The 23,080-nt window shown below is 41.2% G+C and overlaps 1 protein-coding gene and 1 long non-coding RNA gene across 2 annotated transcripts in view; one reads left to right on the top strand and one right to left on the bottom strand.

Annotated features, from left to right (window-relative positions):
• The window catches only part of SGCD (sarcoglycan delta), a 426,046-nt gene that overhangs the window by 30,152 nt on the left and 372,814 nt on the right, over positions 1–23,080 (bottom strand). The window lies entirely within an intron of this gene.
• Positions 385–13,104, top strand: LOC122700476. Its single transcript, XR_006342781.1, has 4 exons — positions 385–461; positions 3,387–3,566; positions 5,770–5,842; positions 12,990–13,104. It is a non-coding gene; the product is annotated as an uncharacterized LOC122700476 (long non-coding RNA).

The following is a 23,080-nucleotide window of genomic DNA, read 5'->3' as shown; positions in this document are numbered from 1 at the left end:
TTTATGTTTTGTTTTTTGAGCCCTGAAGCATGTGGGATCTTAGCTCCTCGACCAGGGGTCAAACCAGCAACCCCTGCACAGCAAAGTCTTCACTGGATTGCCAGGGAAGTCCCTAACTAAGCCTTTTTGAGGCTCAGCAGTTTCTCATGCTCTGTAGGGATAAGAGTATCTCCCTCCCAAGACTGTTAGGAAGCTGAAATGTGGAAATATAGATGATGAAGTTTTCATCAAGTACACAGTATGTGGTGATAGCTTATATTACTGTATTTATCCAGATAAAAATGAAATACCTATTCATTTCCACTCCTAAACTGGTTAGAATAGATGATTTCTTTTCCATTTTTCCCTCCCCTAAACCCCTCTGGGTTTCTTAACATGTCATTATCCACAGGAGACATCCTGGTTTACATAGCAGCCCCATGAAGACTTTGAAAAAAGCTTGGATGTCAAAAATTTCAAAGGTAAGTGACTTAAAAGTCCATTTTTCCTCCATACTCTATTTTTACTGTTTTAAGATTTACTAAAATGTCAATGACTTTGAGAGGGGAAAACTCTTGACAGGTTTTGGGTAGAATTTGTCAGTTACTTCTGCCAGAGGTAAAAACTGATCACAAATATTGTGCATTAGGAGTCTAACATGGGCTTCCGAATGGTGATCAGATGCTTGGATTTTGCAGGAAATCCCGTTTCTCAGAACCTGAGGTTTCCAAGTTGACTGACTGCATATAAAACTACAGACATCATAATTGCTCTTTCCAGAGAAACTCTCTCTCTAGTTCTGCTCCCTGCCATCTCCAAAATATTATATTCCTCGCATCTGGAGATTCTTTCTCAAGTGAGATAAAAACCAAATAACTGATTTGCATATCAAAGAAATGATGAACATTTCCACACTATTAATGAGAGTAATAACTTTCAAGTCTTTTCAATAAGACCTAATGTTCTCAGAACGTTAATGACCCATGCAGCTAACCTGACTCCACGTGTAACAAAGAGCTAGGCTGTCAATTATTTTAATTAAGAATGAAAATTAAGAAATATTATTTAGATTTCTCCTTTAAATGAAATCACTAGCTTTGATCAGAACTGGAAGTCAGTTCAGCCCCTTGGCACTAACTTGCTACATGGCCATGGGGACCTGGTCTCCTGCGCACATTGAGGCGATGGGGACAGCAAATGGAAAGCTGCCTTGCTCAGCCCTAAAATATACCTCATTACAGATTGTGGAAGGTGAATAGCAAATGAGTGTGTGGCCTGACATGATTATAATGAAAGAGCCCTCCTACCCTGAGTAAGGTTGTCACGATCTCTTCATCCTCAGTGCTAACAGTCAGTAGACATCCTAAAGAATTCTCTGTGTCTGTTTACATGTTGTAACTCTGGGCTTCCCAGGTGGCTCAAGTGGTAAAGAATCAGTGTGCTAGTGTAGGAGATGGCGGGTGTAAAACCTGGGTTGGGAAGATCCCCTAGGGGAGGAAGTGGCAACCCACTCCAGTATTCTTGCCAGGATAATTACAGTCCATGGGGTCACAAAGAGTCGGATACCAGTGAAGCAACTGAGCACGCATCCATGGGAACCTCTATCTGTGGGGACCTACAGGTGAGCTACCGAGTTCCTAGAAGACTAAAAAGTGAAAGTTAATGTTTCATATGTGAATAACTGTGCTTAATTCAAGTTTAATTTTATAAAAGCTATTTTATATAAAAGTATAGCTAAAAAATATTGCGTATTTACCATGTGTTCAGGAAAACAATTCTAGAAGCAAGTCATTACACCATTATATTATTGTTAACAATCCTAGTTTGAAAGTGAGTTTTGTGGGGGATGATAAGCCTAAGGTTACATCACTAGGAGGAAGCAGCAGGGATGTTTGAACCACAGCTCTCGCACCAGAAAGCATACTTCTAAATGCTACTCTAAAACTGCCTTGATTGACTGGGAAGGAACGTTAGAGTAACAGGATGAAGTGTTAGGGCTTGAGGGTAAAAGTAAACTATAATAAAAACTTACAGAGCGCTTTATTTGTACTGAAAGGCATTTTAAATAATGTGTGTGTGTTTAGTTGCCCAGTGTGTCCGACTCTTTGCGACCCTTTGGATTGTAGCCTGCCAGGCTCCTCTATGGGATTTTCTAAACATGTACATTACCATGTGTAAAATAGAAATTTGCTGCATGATTCAGGGAAATTAAACTGGGGTGCTGTAACAACCTAGAGGGGAGGGAGGTGGGAAGGGACATATGTATACCTATGGCTGATTCATGTTGAAGTTTGCAGAAAACAAAACAATATTGCACAGCAATTATCCTTTAATTAAACATAAATAAATTTAATTAAAAAACACGGGAGTGATTACCATTTTCCTCCTTCAGGGGATCTTCTGAACTGAGGGACATCAGCACCTGCATTGCAGGTGGAGTCATGACCTGCTGAGCCGTTGCAGAAGCCCTTTAGATAACATAAAGTGAATGGTTTTCTATATGGTTTTAATTGAAATTTTCTATTTTGGGTCCAGCCATAAAATAAATAAGCTAGTTAATAGCTAGTTTACATACTTTGGAATTTTTCACAACCCATTTTAGGGACCCCCTTTTAGTCAAAATAATACCATAGGAAGCTAGAAATAGTTTTGAAAGCAAAATGGAGAGAGGCCAGTGGTTCTTTCTTGGGCTCAAAGTAGTTAGCTTGGGAATTATGTGGGAACCAGTGGCTGAACAAACAAGAGGGCATGCTTTGAGAGTGATTTGTGCATGTTTAATAATGATGACTACTATGTACTGGGGCTTTCCTAGTGGCTCAAACGGTAAAGAAACTGAGTGCAATGTAAGAGACATGAGAAGATCCCCTGGAGAAGGGACTGGCAACGCACTCCAGTATTCTTGCCTGGGAAATCCCATGGACAGAGGAGCCTCGTGGGCTACAGTCCACAGGGTTGCAAAATCGGACACAACCGTGACTAACACTTTCACTATATACTGAACATCTATTATGCTTTTGGATTTTCACATGGTCTAGGGAATCCTTAGGACTTCCTAAGCAGTATGTGGTAGAATTCCTATTAAACAAATGAGGTTCAGTAAAGTGGAATGATTCGTGCAAGGCTACCCAGGTACTGACTCTCAGAGGTGGGACTCAGGTAACCAGGACCTTTTGGCTTCAAGATAGCCTTCTCAAAGCCTTCCACTGAATTATTATCATAGAGGACTCATACTTTCCTGTGGGGCACAGGACCCACTGAAAGTCCAGTGTTTCTTTGACATTTCTTGCATGTATCTTTGAAAGGAATATGATGTAGTGCATTTCATAGTATAAAATATCCCTATTTAATAGAAAAACAGTGATTTAATATATAATTAAATTATTTGATTTCTACCTTAAAATTTTTAGGCAAAACAATTCTCCAGGAAGATATGTCAACTTTGTCCTGTGGTGTTCTGGATCCTAATTTGAGAATCACAGCACTGAAATAAAGCAGAGTAAGGAGACACAGAACTTGGGGCCTGACATTCCACACCGTGACTGTATGATCTTGGATAAGAGCTCACCTGCCCCAACTATAAAATAAAGGTAATGAGGATTCTAATAGTCACTTTATAGAGCTATGATTATATAGCACAGGTCAGAACAATTCTATCATGATACAGTTGTGATAGGCAGAGAAAAGCTCTTGAACGTGGCTTGATTATCAGAGATGTAGAAAGAAAATTGTTTAATTCACTTCTCTTCTGCCATTGTTTTGCTATTTCAGTTGGTCCTCTGTTAAAAGCATGATTTTATCTCAATCTGCAGATGGCTTTTGGGGATTATTTTGCTCTCAACAAACTGAAATGAGGAACTAAGTGGGATTGTATTACTCTGTATAAGTAGCTCACAAAGTCGTAAAACTCTCAAAATAATTATTGATCTGTTTTTACCTCAGAGCCTTTAGTTTGGACTGAAAAGGTTTCTTTAGTCATGGCTAGTGTTGAGAAGGGTGCACACTTCTCTGTTCTTCATGCACTTATTTTCATCACATAACAATGGAAATGGTGGGGGGGGGGAAATGCTGGTATAAACTACCTTTGCTTTTACAATGCAATTTAAATAAAAGCATACCCTGGAACTCAGGATGTCTCCTCAAAGGCTCAGGATAGCAAGACCCTGAGAGAGATGGTAATCATACTAAGAGTACTAAGTATAGTATTCATTGTGGAGAAGGAAACGGTAACCCACTCCAGTATTCTTGCCTGGAGAATCCCATGAACAGAGAAGCCTGGCAGGCTACAGTTCATGGGATCTCAAGAGTTGGACACGACTTAGCAACTAAACCACCAGAGCATTCATTGAGCATCTCTTGTATAATAAGAATTTGTTTAAAGCCTTTGTGTATATCAACTTGTTTCATGTCTATCATCACGTCCATTCAGCCAAAGTGACAGACCTTGTAGCCCAGTCTCTTAGGACTTTGCTCCAAACCACCATTAGAAACATTTCTGTTCATATGTGTGGGGGATTGTCTTTTGAGGAATATAGAATAAACCAGGGTCTTGTCATAAGGCAAATTATGAGAATAGAGAGGTATTTGACCATAATGAGAAGGTCTAGACCCCACAGGAAAGCCAATAGCATAATAATAGGCTATCCTTTCATCAGTCACAACAAAGTAAAAACTTCTTAGAAAAAATCCAAGAATGATATGTAGTATATACCATATTTTGATGTAAATTCTTTATACGGTGAAGATATCTCTGCTAACAATAGTGTTTATCAAGATTATTTATTACAAGGCATTAAATCTTTTTTTTCAATTACTTTCTAATGAAATGTACCAATTACCTTTTGAATGGTGACATATGACTGCAATCTACTCCAGTGGGGATAAATTTTGCTTATACAAGGTTTCAAGGGCTCCCTCCTGAACTACATTAATTACCGATGTAAACAAAGACAGAGGATTATCATCATCTTTATCGATAAATCCTGAACTTCATTGCAATATAATTCCCCAGGTTAGATAACATTAATCATCAGTTAATTTCCAACAGTTATGGTGCAAACCTACAATAAAAGGGATGTTTCTGCAACCCAGCTGATTTTAGAGCATGTTTATTAAATGTCGTTGAATCCTGGGGTAATTGGATAAGGTCACAGAGCTGTTGTGCACAGTGAAGTTGAAAAAATAATGCTCTTAGGTAACTGGTGGGCCACCTGTTGGCTAACATATGAATAACTACTATTTCAAAGAACCTTGTCTGGAGGCTGAAGTATAAAGGCTTTTACTAAGGCTAAGCCTTTGAAGCGGCTCCACCTCTTACAAAAACTTTGTCCTTATAGGCTATTACCTAAGTAAGAAATTAGGAGGGGAGACATGAAGAAAGTATCATGACTATGAGAAGCCCCAGTATCTGAGCAAAGAGAAGTCTATCCACCTTGGTCAACTGCTTCCTTCCCATTCTATGGTATCAGGTCACCACGGGTTTTAGAAAAGGCCTTGGTATTTGTCAGGAAGTCATTTTTCCTTCTTTCTGCCGATCTTTTGGTCTTTAAAAAGTTCTCCAAGCTTTGGTTTAGCCTCTGCCATCTGATGATAATATTGGTACAGACCTTTCAGGCTTTGGGGGAGGATTAAATGAGATACTGATGGTAAAACACTGAAAACAGCCCCTGGAACATTTTGACTTCAAAGATGTTAGCCATTTGTCAATGCAGTCAAGTAACTTCCTAAGATAAAGCAAAAACTTTTACCTGTTCTGATCTCCTCAAACTACCTTCTGTATTTTTACTTTGAAAGGAAACTTCTATAAAAGACAGAAGGTGATTCATCAAGCGAATTACATTGATTACCTTCCCTGTTGGCCACTGAGGTAGGTAATTTATACATATAATCTTACTTAGTCTGTGGCTTAAAATATATAATATTAGTATTGTTTATGGAATGAGACAGAGGAACAAAAAGGATTTATTTACCTTATAGAAAATACAGGTAAGCAACAGAGATGGGATTCAAACTTCTATCTAACTTCAAGGTTTTTATTCTTTGCAGTATGCTTAAGTACATATATGCCTGGAAGTACCAATATTCTGACATTATTATGTCATCTGAATTTTTACCAACATTTTGAATCACTCAAAGAACTTGAGTGTTCTTGAGTTCTTTCTGTCTTTGAGAATTGACCAGAGGATCATATTGGTTGGTCTGCATTCTATCACATCTGCCATTAATCAAATATTAATTGATTAAATATAGAGCACTGTTCTAAAGAAATTTACTAGTTTATGTACTAGGCATGTGCTAAGTGTTGAGATTATATAATTAAGCACTATTTAAGAGATTCTTTTACTCTCCCTGTTTTGTGTATGGGAAAATTGAGGCACAGAGAGGTTAAACAACTTGCCGATGTTCACATAACTAAGGTAGCGGCGAAACTTGAATCTGAACTCAAGCACTCTGGTTCTGAAATTGGTGCTCATTACACTGATTCACCTAGAGAAGACAAACCTGTAAACTTACAACTGAAATATGGTATCAAGAACATTGATTGTAAGAGAAGTCAGACAAGGTAGAGGATATAAGCTGGGAGTGGGGAGCTTGGGAAAGTCTCCCAAGGAGAAAGGAACAGGAGATGGGGATTTCTTCAGGCAGAGCAAGTGTAAGGAGTGTGTTATGCATGAATAAGAGAGTGAGGTGGGGATTGGTAGTGGTGAAATAGGGGCTGAAGAGGTGAGAAAAGGCCTTTCAGATCAAGAAAGGGGTGTGGAATCTGTCCTCTGAAGGGTCTTTAACTGGGAGTGATGTGGTGGGATGTGTTTGGAGAGACCACCTGTCTTAAAATATTACAAGGAGTGGCAGGCAGGTTAGAGGGGCTGATATAGAGGGAGAAAATGCCATCCAGATTGATGTTTTTATGTTGTCATTTACTAAGCATGACAACACAGGATGGAGGCAGGTGGAACTAAGGGCCTGGCTTGTGGCACTCTCAGGAAAGATGAGTGTCTGAGTGGGCAGTTGTATCAGGGTCTGAGGTTCACCACCCTCACAGGTCTTTGAAAAAGAAATAAAAATGCAAATAGGTCTAAAATATTTCAGAGATTTTCAGAATTTTAAGCATAGCCACCTTCAAGATGGATTACATGAAAATCATACTTAGACACAAGACAAGATCAAACAGTGACACAAATACAATTGAGAGGTGTAACACTCTTGGGGAGATGACTAGAATTTGAAAAGGAAATATGAAGATCCAGTACCAGGTTTTATTAGATGCCAGGAAAATGAGTTAGAAAATATGGTAGACAGGGACCATAAGATTAATAATTAACCAAGGAGAAATATGGATGTACAAATTAATACCCATCAAGATAATTAAGAGTTGATTGTAAAACAGAGAGCTTTTGTTCCCTTCAAAAATTGGATGAGCGTTAATTATACTGTGTTGCAGACATGTTAGTCAATTGGTCAGGCCTGTTTCTGTCCTTTTTTCAGAAATTCTGCCCCTGCAGCCTCTGCAGTGGGCTGTTGTAGAAAGATGCCCTGTGTTGGCATGTTTGCACTAGGGTTGGCATATGTTGCAAGATGTGTCAATAGGGTTTTTTCCCTGGAGACTTGGAGTTGATTATGGGACTAGCCTGTCTCTGTTGAGCACTCTGACTAGGACTGAGGTGGTCAGTTTGTTTCATTTACAACAGAAGCAGGGAATAGCCATATACAGAGAAAGGATAATTGCCTTACTTCCAGATGGAGTCCCCATTCCTATTCATGGAGTCCACCTACCTTTTGATTTTATCTGATATTCCTGTGTCTTATAAACAATTGATTCTGTGCTAAGACAGCTTTTATTAGATACCCAAATGGTTCTAAGACCACCTCTTAATAAATCCAGAAGCTCAGAAAAGGGTGTCTCTAGCCCAACCTTCCAAGGATAAATTGCATGCTGCTCTTTGCTCTAGCATGATCCTTTCTTGCCATAGCCAGTCATTCTGAGTGTTGTCATTCTAGGTAATTCCTTAGAACTCCAGACTTATGTTACTTATCAATACTTCCATTATTGTTTCATCTCAGACATTCAAACTCAACATGTCCCCACTTTAACCATGGTGTTTCCTCTCCAGATCTGCCTTTTCATGGTGTTTGCTAGTCCAATGAGCAGCACTGCCACTCTTGATCACTACCTAGGATGCATTCTTGATACAGCAAGAATGATACTTGCCTGTGGAGCAAGGCATGAAAGCCTTATTAAAAATGAGCACTATGGCAGAAAAATCTTACAGCAGTTATATTTTACCACAAAAATGCACAAAAAATACATTCTCAGTAAGGCTCACTTGGAGATCTCAAGCTGGAGGATATTTAAGGAGAGAGATTTCTCAAGTATCCCCAGATCCTTTCTGAAGGATGGGCGTGGGTTGATTTCTATGTGGTTCTGTCTATTCAGATGAGGTCTATATGTTTTCAGAAAGTCACAAATGAGTACTTACCCTCTAAAAATAACCCTTTAAAATGCCAACACAAAGGACAGGATGAAGATGGCAGAGAAGCAGCACGGGAAGCTCACCTTCTCACATGAAAACAAAAAATACACCTCCACGAGGAGTGACTCACACAGAATATCTACTGAACACGGCAGAAGACCTCAGACTTCTGAAAGGGCAATGAAATGTCCATGTAAAGGAGTAGGACAAAGAAAAACAGGAATCAGTAAGGGAACGTACAGGACCTGCACCTTGGGGAGAGCGCTGTGAAAAAGGAAATGTCCCCACACCTTGGAAAGATTGCTTAGCAGCAGGAAGATCAGCCTGGGTGGAGGGGGAGCTTGGAAGCCAAGGAGGAGAGTGCAGCAACAGGTTTGAGGAGGGCAAAGCGGAGAGTAACAGGCACAGAAGGTGGGCACAGCTGCTCTGCACCCCCGGCCGGAGATGCGGGTCCATCATAGGAGCTTCTTTCCCTGTCGCTACCCCCAGGCAACAGGACACTGGCTCCAGGGGACTGGCGTGGGTAGGTGCCAAGCTTTGTCCCAGGAGCATATGGGCTCCAATCCTCCCTAGGCAACAAAAGCCTCAAGAGCATCCTTGAAGGCCAGAGGGGCTTCAGTCAGGAGCTCCACAGTGCAGGAGGAAACAGACACTCCAGTCTTGGAGGTGCTCCTGGGGAGATGAGGTTGGCTAGGGCTCACTGGTGGTGGGGGGAGGACAGGGGTAGTAGAGGCTACAAAGAATATTTGATTACCTTGAGCTGTTGCAGCGGTCGCTATTTTGGTGATGGAAAAGGATGGAAAGTCCAGAGAGAAACCCACGCATTTATGGTCAAACTAACCTATGACAAAGGAAGCCAGAATATACAATGGCGAAAAGACAATCTCTTCAATAAGTAGTGCTGGGAAAACTGGACTACATGTAAAAGAATGAAATGAAACTCAAAATGGATCAAAGACATAAACACAAGGCCAGACACTATACATACAAAAACTCTGAGAGGAAAACATGGGCAGAACACTGACATAAATCACAGCAATATCTTTTTGGATCCACCTTCTGAAGTAATGGAAGTAAAAACAAACAAATGGAACCTAATTAAACTTAAAATCTCTATACGGCAAAGGAAATCATAAACAAAATGAAAAGACAACCCACAAAATGGTAGAAAATATTTGCAAATAAAGCCACTGACAAGGGATTAATCTCCAAAATATACAAAAAGCTCATGAAACTCTGTATCAGAAAATCCAGTAAAAAAATGGGCAGAAGATCTAAATAGACATTTCTCCAAAGAAGACATACAGATGGGAAAAAAACACATGAAAAGATACTCAACATCACTACTTTTTAGCGAAATGCAAATCAAATCACACCGGTCAGAATGTCTGTCATTAAAAAGTCTACAAACAATAAATGTTGGAAAGGCTGTGGAAGAGAGAACCCTCTCACACTGTTGGTGGGAATGTAAACTGATGCAGACACTGTGGAGAACAGTCCACATAAAACTAAAAATAGAGCTATCATATGAGCCAGCAATCCCACTCCTGGGCATGTGTCTACAGAAAACCATACCCAGGAAAGAAAACCTGCATCCCAATGTTCACTGCAGCAATATTTACAACTGCCAACACATGGAAGCAACCTAAATGTCCATCGACAGGTGAATGGATAAAGAAAATGTGGTAGATAGGTAAGTACAATGGAATATTAGCCATAAAAACAAAATATTGCCATTTGCAGCAACATACATGGACCTAGACATTACCATGTTCAAACAGAGAAAGACAAATATAATATCACTTATATGTGGAATTAATTAAAAATGATACAAATGAACTTAGTTATAAAACAGAAACAGACTTACAGATATCAAAAACTCATGGTTACCAAAGGGGAAATGTGGGGCAAGGGATAAATCAGGAGCTTGGGATGAATATATACACACCATTATATATACAATAGATAAACAAGGACTTACTATATGGCACAGGGAATGCTACTCAATATTCTATGATGACTTATATGAAAAAAGAATCTGAAAAAGACGAAATATATGTGTATGTATGGTCAGGAAGCAACAGTTAGAACCAGACATGGAACAACAGATTGGTTCCAAGTAGGAAAAGGAGTACGTCAAGGCTGTATATTGTCACCCTGCTTATTTAACATATATGCAGAGTACATCATGAGAAACGCTGGGCAGGAAGAAGCACAAGCTGGAATCAAGATTGCCAGGAGAAATATCAATAACTTCAGATATGCAGATGACACCACCCTTATGACAGAAAGTGAAAAGGAACTAAAAAGCCTCTTGATGAAAGTGAAAGAGGAGTGAAAAAGTTGGCTTAAAGCTCAACATTCAGAAAACTAAGATCATGGCATCTGGTCCCATCACTTCATGGGAAATAGAAACAGTGTCAGACTTTATTTTGGGGGGCTCCAAAATCACTGCAGATGGTGATTGTAACCATGAAATTAAAAGACGCTTACTCCTTGGAAGGAAATTATGACCAACCTAGATAGCATATTAAAAAGTAGAGACATTACTTTGCCAAAACAGTCCATCTAGTCAAGGCTATGGCTTTTCCAGTGGTCATGTATGGATGCGAGAGTTGGACTATAAAGAAAGCTGAGCTCAGAAGAATTGATACTTTTGAACTGTGGTGTTGGAGAAGGGGACGACAGATGAGATGGCTGGATGGCATCATCGACTTGATGGACATGAGTTTGGGTGAACTCTGGGAGTGACTGATGGACAGGGAGGCCTGGCGTGCTGTGATTCATGGGGTCGCAAAGAGTCGGACACGACTAAACTGATAATTGAATCACTTTGCTAACAACATTATAAACCAACTATACTCCAATAAAATTATTTAAAAAATGAAGTAAGATTAACACATATTTGAAAAGAAAACACACTTGCTCTCCCTTGCCTCTTACATTCAAAAGACCATGATACCCACTGGTTTTCTCTTTGAGATCTCTTAAATCTGTCACTTTGTTTCTAAACCCGTTGCTATCATTCTGGTCCAAGTAAGAAAAATCTTTTCTGTGAATCACTGTAATAATTTTCCTGTAATAATTTTGTCTTCACCATGGTCCCCTCCAATCCATTCTCTACATTAAATCCATTCTCTCCTTAATATCAACTAGATCCTACTACACACACACACATACACACACACACACATCTAGCTTAAAACATTTCAGTGGAGCCTCACTGCTCTTATGCCAGAGATGGAAATTCTTTACATGACTCACAAATCCCTATATTATCTGGATTCTCCCAACCCCTCAAGTTTCATCTCTGACCTCAATCCTCCTTACACCTTCCTACATATGTTTGTAACTATTAGAATTTTACATTTATTTGTGATTTCCTGCTCCCTAGAATATTAAGTGGAAAAGGGAGGGATTTTTTTTTTCTGATCGTGTTGTTCACTTCTACAACCCTTTGGTAGAATGGTGCTAGCAGGTTGCAGGTCCACAGGAAATATTTGTTGAATTTATAAGTGAAGGAATGGTCACCACTGCTATCCTAACACCTAGCTCAATCACTGGAATGTGCAGACACTGAAAAAAATGCAGAGGAGCAGGACTGAGATTACAGTTCAGTGGGATGCACGTGAATGACTCTTTCCCTAATCTTGCCTCTCAACTTCAGATAATCATGCCACTTCCCTTTCTTTCCTTGTAGTATTCATGCTAGATACATCATTTAAAAATACAATTTCATCCAGCTCTAAGCTTTTCATTGGATTTTATATAGGCATTAAAGGAGCTTTTAATCCTCCCTAAGCAAAAGGCCATTTGGAACTCTACTTGAAGCAGGTATATTCTCTTTCATATTTAGTTTACTGGCAGGTAAAGACTATGCAAAAAGCTTTCATTCTCAGTGTAGACTGATTTGTGATTCAGAGACTGTCCGAACACTTAGGAGACAAGATGGAGGCAAGAAGATGGCTAGTTCCCCACACAAAGGGGACTGGATGGGTTTGTTCTGCGTAGCCCCAGAGCTAAGTCAGAGAATCGGGGTTAGAAGTAGCAAGATTTAGCTCACTGGACTATAACACATTCTGTTAATGGAATGGGCTGCCTTAGGATGTAGTGAGGCCAATGGCTAGGTGTCAGGGAAGTTATGAGAATGATTCCAGAACAGCAGGAAATGCTGGGTAAGAGGACCTCCACACTTCCTCCTCTGAAGTTCTCTATTTGGTATAAAATGCTGCATTTTAAGCTTAGAAAGAGGTAGTAAAACACAGGGTGATGAGAGGAGCTGAACAGCCACAGAAGAATTGTGGTGAATCTGAGTCTGTAGCCCAGAAAACAGACCAAGACCAAAGCCCAGAGTAGGGGCTGTATAGACTTTATCACAACACTGTCACTGGGGATTTGATTGCTGTTGAGACAAGACAAAAATTATTAATGTGTGAGTGTTCACAGCTTTCCCTTCTCTCCATGTCAGCCCCCAAATAAGGCCTTGCCTTCCCTGTTTTTTTCCCAACGGATTTACATTTGCTGCTTTTTTTCCTTCTACAGCTTTCAGAATGGAGAAAGACTAGAGACAAATTTGGTCTACCTAACAAAATCCAGACAAAGAGGGGTGCAGATGAGAATCACCCACCATGTGGGCTGCAGCGCGGGCAGAGTGTTCTTTGGAAACAGGCATGGAATAACTGCCTTATGAGGTGGGCTAAGGAGAAGATGGGGGTGACAGTGAGAGATGCTAAAGACTGTTAGGTGGCTTCCCCATTATGTTCTTTGAGATATGTGAGTAAAGAACAGAATTTAGTCACAGTTTCCTTTGTCTGTCAAATGTGATTCCCACTCTAGAAATAAACTAGAGTACATTCAGGCCTTATAAGGATTACTCAGTCATTCAAACAATAATAATCCATTTCTCTGTGATCAATGGCTCTTGTTCTTCATAAGTCCAGTCTTGGTGGTCCTGGGATTCAATGGGAAAGTGAGAGTCTTTTGTTTTTTTCATTTCTGCTGGTGACCTTGCTTCTATTTCACTAAGATAAAGACAGCAGAAGAAAACTTCCATATGTTTCCATCACCCAGTCAACCTGCATCTATACTCTCCTTCCACCAGGTCTAGCTCTCCATACACCCAGGTTAAACCCTGCAATTACATCCTAGCTCTTCCCTCCCTTAAGAGCTCTCTCTTCTTTCCTGTATCATCCTCATTTAACACATTTGTTGTATTATCTCTGTGGATCCCAAATACCCCTCCAGCTACTGCTTAACTTCTTTCTCTCTGATGTTACAACTTCAAATAGTTGATTATTTTTGCTGTTTCCAGCATGGAGACAAATTCAGTGGTTCAGTGTCAGTCTCATTAGCCAGTCTTGGCAGTAATTGATACTGTCCATCATGCCTTTCATTCTGAAATGTACAAGGCTGAGCTTCAGGGACACCTCTCTCTCAATTCCTCTCATATCTTACTGGTAGTTCCTCCTTATTGCCCTGACTTCAATCAAAACTCGCTATGCAGCTGATTTTATTGCATTTCTTGGCCTAGATACACTCTCTACATGGATGACTCCCTCACTGGCATCTGTCTGGGCTCTGCCCTGAACTCTAGACTTGTGTCTCTCGGTGCTTACTCAGCTTTTCCACCTGGATATCCACGGGCATATTAAACTTAACACATTGCACCTAAATTCCTAATTTCTGCAGTCCCAGCCCCTATGCCTGTGATTCTATTGCAACTGTCTCTATCTCTGTTGTCTGTAACCTCATCTTTCCAGTTGCTTAGGCAAAAATCACTGGGGGTTATCACTGACTCCTCTCCCTTACAGTCACGCAGTATTATGTCAGAAAATTCCACTGTCTCTGCTTTCAGTATACATTTGGAATCCAAGCACTTCTCGAAAAGTCTAGTGCTACCACCTTGGTCTTAGCCACCATCTTATCGTCCCTGGATTTTGCAAGCACCTATTTAACTGGTTCTTCTTGCTTTTCTCCTCACAGAAGCCAAGATTTTTAAAGGTGGCACATCTGAGTCAAAGCAATCCTTAGAAGGCAGGCTTTAGGAACAAAAGGTACCTTTGGGTGAATTAGAAGATAAACCTCTCTAGAAGAATATGCCTTTGGGTCAGGTGCTGCAGGGGGCCCTCTGCTGGATCCCCTCTGATTCTTGGAAGCCTTGATTTCACTGCTGGGTTCAAAACGCACAAGTGGACACCATGTCACCCGGCCTTCACAACCATTCAGAAGGACTTACAGCACTGGCCACCTGCTGCCTCTGTACCCTCCTTGCTGGACTGTGCTGTCTTTGGTCACTCTGTCTTAGCCACATTAGTTACCTTGCTGTTTGCTGAACACACCAAGCTTGCTTCCACTTCAGGGCCACTCTCCCCCTTGAAGACCTTGTGAGGATGGCCATGACCAGTGGATGTTCTGAAAACTTGCCTTCATCTACAAGAACAATTTAAAATCCTGGGTCCTGGCTATCTCCTCCCCATAACCTTAATACTACTAAAAGTTCTGATTATAAAGATTAACACCATCTACCACTAACTGCATTTCGGTGCTGGGCCTTCCATTTAGGTGCAGTTCCCTCATAATTTACTAAGGGAATACAATGTACTAGGTTCACTAGGCAGCAGTGTTAGATGGAATCTTGTCTTCATACAGGTTACAGTCTGTGATAGTTAATTTTATGTGTCAATTTGGTTAGGCCAGGGCACCCAGACATTTGCTCAAATGTTACTCCTGATGTTGCTGTGAAGGTATTTTTTTTCAAATGAGGACTAACATATCAGTAGGCTCTGAGCAGAGGAGATGACTCTTCATAATGTGGGTGGGCCTCATCCCATCATCACAAGCCTTAAGAGCAGAAAAAGACAAACCTCCCTGCAAGGGGAGAGAGCTCTGCCAACAGGCTGCTTTTGCACTCAAATTGCCACTCTTCCCTGGGTATCCAGCCTGCCAGCCTACCCTGCAGAGTTTGAACTTGCCAAGCCTCCATGGTGTGAACCAGTTCCTAAAAATAACCCTCTTTCTTACCATGCACCTATCCTCTGGGTTCTAATTCTATGGAGAAACCTGACTCATACACAGTCGAAGGAGAAAGATCCATTCAAAAGTCATTACTTTACAATATTGTAGTGGTTTTTGTCATACATTGACATGAATCAGCCATGGATTTACATGTATATTGTAAAGTAATTAGCCTCCAACTAATAAATGGAAAAAAAAAAAAGACAAAACTAGTAAAAAGGAAAAAAAAAGTCATAACCATCAATGAAAAATTAGGACTACAAATACGACTAAGTAGAAATGCACAGGGTTAAAGAAATCCACATTAGGGAGATTTGCCCTCATTAGGGAGGGCATAGAAGGCTCTCCTAATGGGGCAACTCTTGAGTTGTGATGTAAAGGATAAGGAGGTGTCAGGAGGTGAAGCAGGGGGCAGGAAAGAGCACTACAGAAAAGAATTTGTGAAAAGACTTGTGGCCTTTTTCCTTTTAATCTTTCTAGGACTTGGAGAGAGATACTGCTATCATCCCTGTTTTATGGATGGAAAAAAAACACCCAAAGGTGAAATACTTTGTCCAAAGCCATAGGGGTCGATGTGGCAGAGCTGGAATTGGGAACTGACCTTGGACTCCAAGCTGTCCTCTGAACCCCCAAGCTTCCGTGCGCCATGCAGTGTGCCCCAACCTTTTTGGTACTGGCAATTAGTTTCGTGGAGGACAATTTTTCCACAGACCCCAGGGTTAGGGGAGTAGTTTGGGGATGATTCAAGTGCATTACATTTACTGTGCACTTTATTTCTATTATCAGCTTCACCTCAGATCATCAACCATGAGATCCTGGATGTTGTGGACCCCTTTCCTAATGGATGCAGCTTAAAAAGTGGTGATATTTTCAGTTCATTCACTTATTCCCCCTGCCTGCTCCATACATAAACACTCTGGGCCTTGTGCTAAATATTGGGTGTTCAGAGATGAACATGAGGCAGAATTTAGGGAAACAGACACCTCTGTTTCAATGCAGCTTACATGGATGAGACCTCCTTTTCAAGAGGAATAGAGAAGGTATGATGGAGTAATAAGTGCCTTTGAGCTACATTTTGAAAAATGCTGTTTCAATTGTCCCAAGATTTGTTTTAATCAGATATGGCGAGCCACATTGAAATGGCTGTCATGAAGGAAGATGCTTGCTATATGTTCACAGATTCCCTAGAAACAGGAGGCATGACATGCCACACAGGGAAGCCAAAGAGTCAGTCAGAAGGCAAAGGGAGTGAGGGAAAGCTGTGGGCAAGAGCCTTTACTCGGCTTTCTATGGGAAGAAATGGGCAAGCCAGAGGAGGGGTGGCTAGTCTGAATAATCTCGGCAGGTCCCTGGGGCACGGGAGCTGTCTCTAGGTCTCTGGAACCTGGCCCTGACAGCAGGGAGTGGTCCAGAATATAAAGCCTGACAAAGGAAGGGGTGGACGGCGGGTACGGACTCTAGATTGGTTGGTTTGCACAGGAAAGATGTGTGCTTGCAGGCAGATGAACTATATCCTGTCTCTAGGAATTAGCTACCTCTGAGAGGAGTGGTCCTAGCAAGGCCCAGAGATGTCAAAGCATCAGATACAAAAAATAAAGATGGGGTTAATATAGATGCAGAGGAGCAGGCGTGGGCAAGGCAAGCTGAGTCACACACAGAGCCACCGGAGCGTATGAAGCCTGGGGTTAAGGGGGCCAACACAGCAGGGTGCAGCCGGAGAAGAGCACCCACAAGGAAGGGTGGGCGTTGGAATTGGAATGAAGTGCCTCCAGGAGGAACCGAGATTTTTTTCCCTCCTAGTAATGAGGCACTGTTAAAGGCTGCACAATTAGACTTATTGGTTAAGAGACAGAATGCGTGTCTTGGAGGCATCCCATATAAAATGACCCACTGGCAACCAGCCTAGCTTTTCCGAGCATCGCTTTAAGTGGAACTCCTTCAGACGCTATTGGCTCTCAACCTGACATTCAGGTAAATGCTTTCAATATCTTCCTTTTAGAAATATCCAACGTATTAATTTCACACACAAGGAGAAATCATATTAAATCTCACCACATAATTAGCCAAACCACAAAGACATAGTCTGAAACAAAGATGATTTACGTGGTTTTCTAATTAACCCTTGAAAGGTTTAATTAAAAAGCACAATTTGTAGGGAACCTGTTTAGGAGGAGTTGGAGCTTTAACTTCCTGAAGGTGTGCTCTCAGAGCATCCCCATTCCTCCATTCAGGGTGGGAAGAGTAGCTGCAATAAAGGCACAGCTCCCCCACATGGTACTGTCTGGGAGACAAAGAGGTAAGGAGCTGCCATTTTAGGGAACAACTTAAAACTGCCTACTGCCTCAGTGCAGGAGACGCAGAGGACACAGGGGCAAATGGGCAACTTGGCAAACGGAAGATAACAGCGCAATCGGATGGAGCAGTTCCTCCACGTCCAGCTCTGTGCTGGCCACTTTGCAGAGATACCGCAATGTTCCTCAGAGCTCCTGTGTGAGATACATGGTGCTAGTCCTGTTTTCCAGATGGGAACACTGAGGTACAGAGGTGTGAGGCAGAGCTAAGGCACTGTCTGACTTCAGCGATGTCACTTCATCATATTCAAGTACCCCCTGGAAATTGGGGAGAAGCTAGAGAGTGCAAGAAGAGAAAACCTGCATTTATTAATACACCTGGCTGAGATACTTCCAGTCTCAGGTTCACTTTCCTAAAAAGGGGATGACAAAGCCTTGGAATGTAGTTGTGAAGCCCAATAAAAGGATGCATGTGAGCCTGACACGGGTGAGCATAGCAGCGGTTTCAGTTACTGTAAATTCTTCTGCCTGTGCTGTCATTATCAACATCAGGCAAGCTTAGTGGGTCCCTTTGACATCGAGGTGTTTAGGAGCATGCGGGGTAGCTTACAGACCAATCCAAATGGAAGGGAATTAAAAGAGGCTGTATTTCAAACATTTCTAGCTAAAAAGAGTATTTTTCAGAAATGATATTAGAACCAACATTGCTTCTTCAAAACATGTTGTCAGTGCTCTACTTAAAACCACACAAAAGCTTCCTAAACCCACTTTAGCGTTACTTTCCAAATCCTCCCTTTGGCTACATCTGAGACCCTGCAGGATCTGGCCCGCCTGCCTCATCTTGCACCACTCTTGCCTTGCTAAGTGGTAAAGCGAAGCAGCCCTTTGGCATGATGGCCCCTTTTCTGTATCTCAGACGAGTACTCCATCTACGCCAGGCGGTATGCAAAGGACTGATACGTGGATGATCTCAGTTAATCCTCACGGCAGCCTGATGCGGTGGGTGCTAATGTTATCTGTGCTTTACAGATGTGGAAACTGAGGCCCTGACAGGTTAACTAACTGGCCTAAGACATCGTAGTTAATAAGTGACAGGATGATCATTCAAACCCAGGCATTACTGCATCACAGCCCAAACACTTAAACTTTACCCTCTCTAGTATCCCTAAAGTTTGACCTTGCCTGACTCCCAGAGTTACTCCGAGTAGATGTTTATTAAGTGAGGACAGACTGATGGGGAGAAGGCAACATGGATTAAGCTCACTCAGGCTTGGGAGAAGCCAGTGAGAAGAGCAAGCCAAGTCTGAGCCCCTGAAGGAGACAATGTGTAAATTCTAAACATACCAGCAAGACGTGTCTACCTCTCTTTGCAGCTGTCTCCTGCATAATCATCACTGAGTTTGAAATTTGACTTCACCAACCAAACAGCCCTTCACTAATGAGCATCTGCCAGCCTTAAAGGCTATAATCTCCTGTCCTTTCCATTTCTTCTACTCAATTTCTGATGATTCCGTTGAGGTTAATCTACGTTGTTCATCTTACCTATTTCTGACCTTCTTTTTCCCATTATTACTCTTTAATTTAGGTCCAAGACAAGTGACAGGCAATCAGAGGAATGCCCAGATGTGTAACAGGTTTTCAGTGCAGCTTCACCACCATGTAGGCTGTGGCTGTGAACCAAATATCGGCTCTCACAGCTCAGTGAGCGCTGTCCTGGGCTTTCAGGACTATGAAAAATGTAATATCTTTTTCTCTAGTCAGCAGTAGCAAGGCACAGACATCCAGCCCCAAGTACTCACAGAGATATATATAGTTCTCACGAGTCTGACACCAATGGCCTGGGATGAACTCAGACAAGTGGCCAAGAAAAATAAAGGTTCATCAAAAGGGTACACACTCTTCAACAAAGATTTGTGTTTTGTTTGACTGGCTTGATTTGAAAAAAATACAAAAACAAAGATACACTTCAAGCAAACATCTGGAAGGTCTACTTGATATAATCAATAAAAGTTGGTATGGAATCCTTTAGAAGGTCTCACTAGATTAATACACACAGTTGATTCTCATTATTCATGACAGCTATGTTCTGTACAGTCACAATGAATACTGAAATATCAAAAACTGAACCATTATTCCTAGGGGAAATACAGTTTCGGTTCCTACAAACATGTAGTCGTAACAATTCTTTGTCAGCTGATCAAAACATTATCCTGATTTATGTTTAAAGACAGTTAACATATATATTAATATTGAATATATTTATTTACATTGAGCTCATGGGCAGCACTATAACTCATGCGTGGTGAAGTTTATCTGATATACATCTTTTCTCTGCAAGGTACATCACAGCATTCTATGCTTAGGAACACTAGCTAGCACTTCAGTACTATGTGTAGAGGCCAACTTAAATAGCAAAATCACTTTTAAAAAGTGGCAATACAGAGACCACAAAAAGGATAGCTGTTTCTAGCATGAGAGCTAAAATAATAAGGCAGAGACTTGCCTAGGCCAGCCTCCACTGAAACATGTGCATTTGAGTGACTCAGAGTTTTCACCACTCTTCATACATCCATGAAATCAACAACACATAGTGATTTTTGAGTTCCAAATAAATTTTACGTGAGTAGGTGAATTCACAAATAGGGGATCCAAGAATAATGAGGATCGACTGTAAGTATTACTCTCAAGCTTGAGATTCCTTTTATATATGTTGGCATGAAGAGGTAACTGGAATATTGACCTGACAGGATCGAGGACCTGATCCATGAATAGCACAGTGATTTAGCTCCTTAAGCTGATGTGGGTTGGTGAAGGGAGAAGGCCAGGGCCAGCAGGTGATGCACATCCTATTGCTTAGGTGAGAAAATACTAGAGGTCAGTTAAGGAAGTCAAGTGCTTATGGACATTTTGGGGAGTCTCTCCAACTCACATTGGCCCGCTTTCCTTTTTAACTGCCTGGTGATCCCTAATCATAGAAGCTGAGCCTGTATTTCTATAATGATTCACTCATCATTGAGTACCTACTGTGTGTGGCCAATGTCTAGATGATGAGAATACAGAGGTGAACAAGCTCCTCATGAAACTTCCATTCAAGCTTGGGGTAATAAGCAAGCAAACAAGATAGTTTCCCTTTATCTTAAATGCCATGAAGGAAGCAGTGAGGGGACAGCATGGAGAACCAGGCTACTCTGGAAAAGGCGTGGGGATGTCTCTCAGAAGGAACCTATAAAAGGGCATGCCAGCCTAAGAGAGAGTATGTGTGAGCACAAGGGCATGGTGTGCACCATGATGGCACAGGCTCATCCTGCCACACAGGAGGAGGAGCAATGAGGGCAGATGAAGCAGAGCTCAGATCCTAGCTTAACTGTTTCCTAAAAAATTGGATTCTGGGCCTTAGCTTCTGTGAGAAACCCAGTAAGCTTATAATACATTTCCCCCCCTTAACATGAGTGTAGTTTCTTATGTTTGCATTCAACACTTTCCACATAACAGAAAAGTTGATTGGAATAGGTAAGTAGGAACATTACCTTGGCTAGGAAAATAAACTATCAAAAATGAGTTGATAAATAATGACTATCTTATCTGCCTCCATAACACTCCCAAGTGCCAATAGCTCATAAATGTTTCTTAAGACCTGCCAAGCCTGTAGAGTTACCCCCTCCTGTGACAACTGGCCAGACTATTAGGCTATCATACTTCTGCAGAGATACTTATTTATGATGTATTTCACTTTGGGGAGTTTCAGGAAGTCATTAAAATATAAGACCTGATAAAAATAAATGCATGTACTGGATTAAAGTTAAAATAGTAGCTTCCAGGGATCTCTCACTGAGCAAGGCCAGGTGAGGGCTTGGGGACAACCTTTCGCTGAAGCCACAGCAAGAGGTAAAACACGGCAATTACCAGTGCCAACAGCAGGGTCATCCTCCAGCAGCATATGATGGATTGAAAGTTCTTATGTTGTTGCTGATGGCTGCCAGAGCTGCATGCATCAAAAGCTACTTTCCCCCTCTACTTCATTTTCCCACTTATCTCTGCCTGTTCTATGAGGGTGATATTGAAAGATACATTTGTAGGAACTTCATGTTCACTTGGCAGGAAGCCATCCATACTGCCTTCAGCAGTTTTGACTAGGCAGGGTATTCTAGAACTCTACCTTTGCAGGGCAAATACTGCAAAGCACCCCAGAATATTGCTTTGGACTTAGAAAGTGAAGGTACTTTTTGAAGTACCTGGTATAACCAAGTGATTTTACCTCCCCCACCCCATTTTTTTTTTTTTTTTTCTGAGAAACTCTTTTCTTCTAAGGGTGTTAGAATTGGCAATGACATCCAACCATTATTTACTGTGCATATATCCTTCACCAAGCCTTGATCTACACAGAAATATATGCATCTTTTGAAAAAAAAATTAAACCTCCTGGCTTTGTTTACTATTATTCTTGAACCCAATAAGAGGGGTTGGAGGGAAGAATCTTCATATTCCAGGCACTTCTTATCATCTGGTCTAGATCATTTCCTATGATCCTCAGTGGACAAAAATGACAAAGAAATGGAAGTTTAAGAAGCAGAGCCCCCCCCCGCCCCCACACACACATTCCCCAAATCCCACAGCTGCAGTATTATATAAAGGTTTTGGATTGCAGTCTGACTTTTTTACTCCTTGCTTCTCAACCTCTTCAATGAAAAGTCCCTGATGGCTGGGAGATGTGAAGCTGAATTTTAGAGATGTAGTTGGCTTTTCATGTTGATTCCCTTCCCAAATCCGTAGAATAAAGCGGAAATAATACAAGCAGGAGGAAGTCTCGATGGTTCCCTCCCAAGCCCAAAATGAAGATAACCAAGAAGTTTCTTGTCTGGCAGTGCTGCTGATAGGTAAAAAAGGGAGAAACAATAGTTGTGTAATATTCATCCTTTATACACGTTGTAGTTCAGGGGAAGGAAGAAAAAAAAACCAGAAGCTTCCCCAGAAGCTCTCAGGCATGCATGATCATTTTAACCCTTTTCATATTGCTTTGAAGTCTTTCCCCAACATTTCAATCTTCTCAATCTTTCTTTTCTGCACAAGCCCCTTTCCCCGTCCCTTTCCAGGTTTCTCTCAAGGTAGATCTGATGAAGCATTGAGCCACTCTGACTCTAACTGCTAAATTCATGTAGATTCTCTCACTACACTATTGTTTGTACAGAGAGGATGTTCATTATCAGGTAAATGAGGAAGGGGAAAAGTAGGACCAACTTAACTTCATGGAAACCCTCTGCTCCTTTTGAACAAATTTCAAATGATATTTGTAGCTAGCTCATTTCTGTATTCTCTGTGGAAATACTCTGT

This window comes from Cervus elaphus, chromosome 9 (genome assembly GCF_910594005.1).
Source record: "Cervus elaphus chromosome 9, mCerEla1.1, whole genome shotgun sequence".
Classification (NCBI taxonomy): domain Eukaryota; kingdom Metazoa; phylum Chordata; class Mammalia; order Artiodactyla; family Cervidae; genus Cervus; species Cervus elaphus.
The sequence above is the reverse complement of the archived record's forward strand: the minus strand, read 5'-3'. Positions and strand labels throughout refer to the sequence as shown.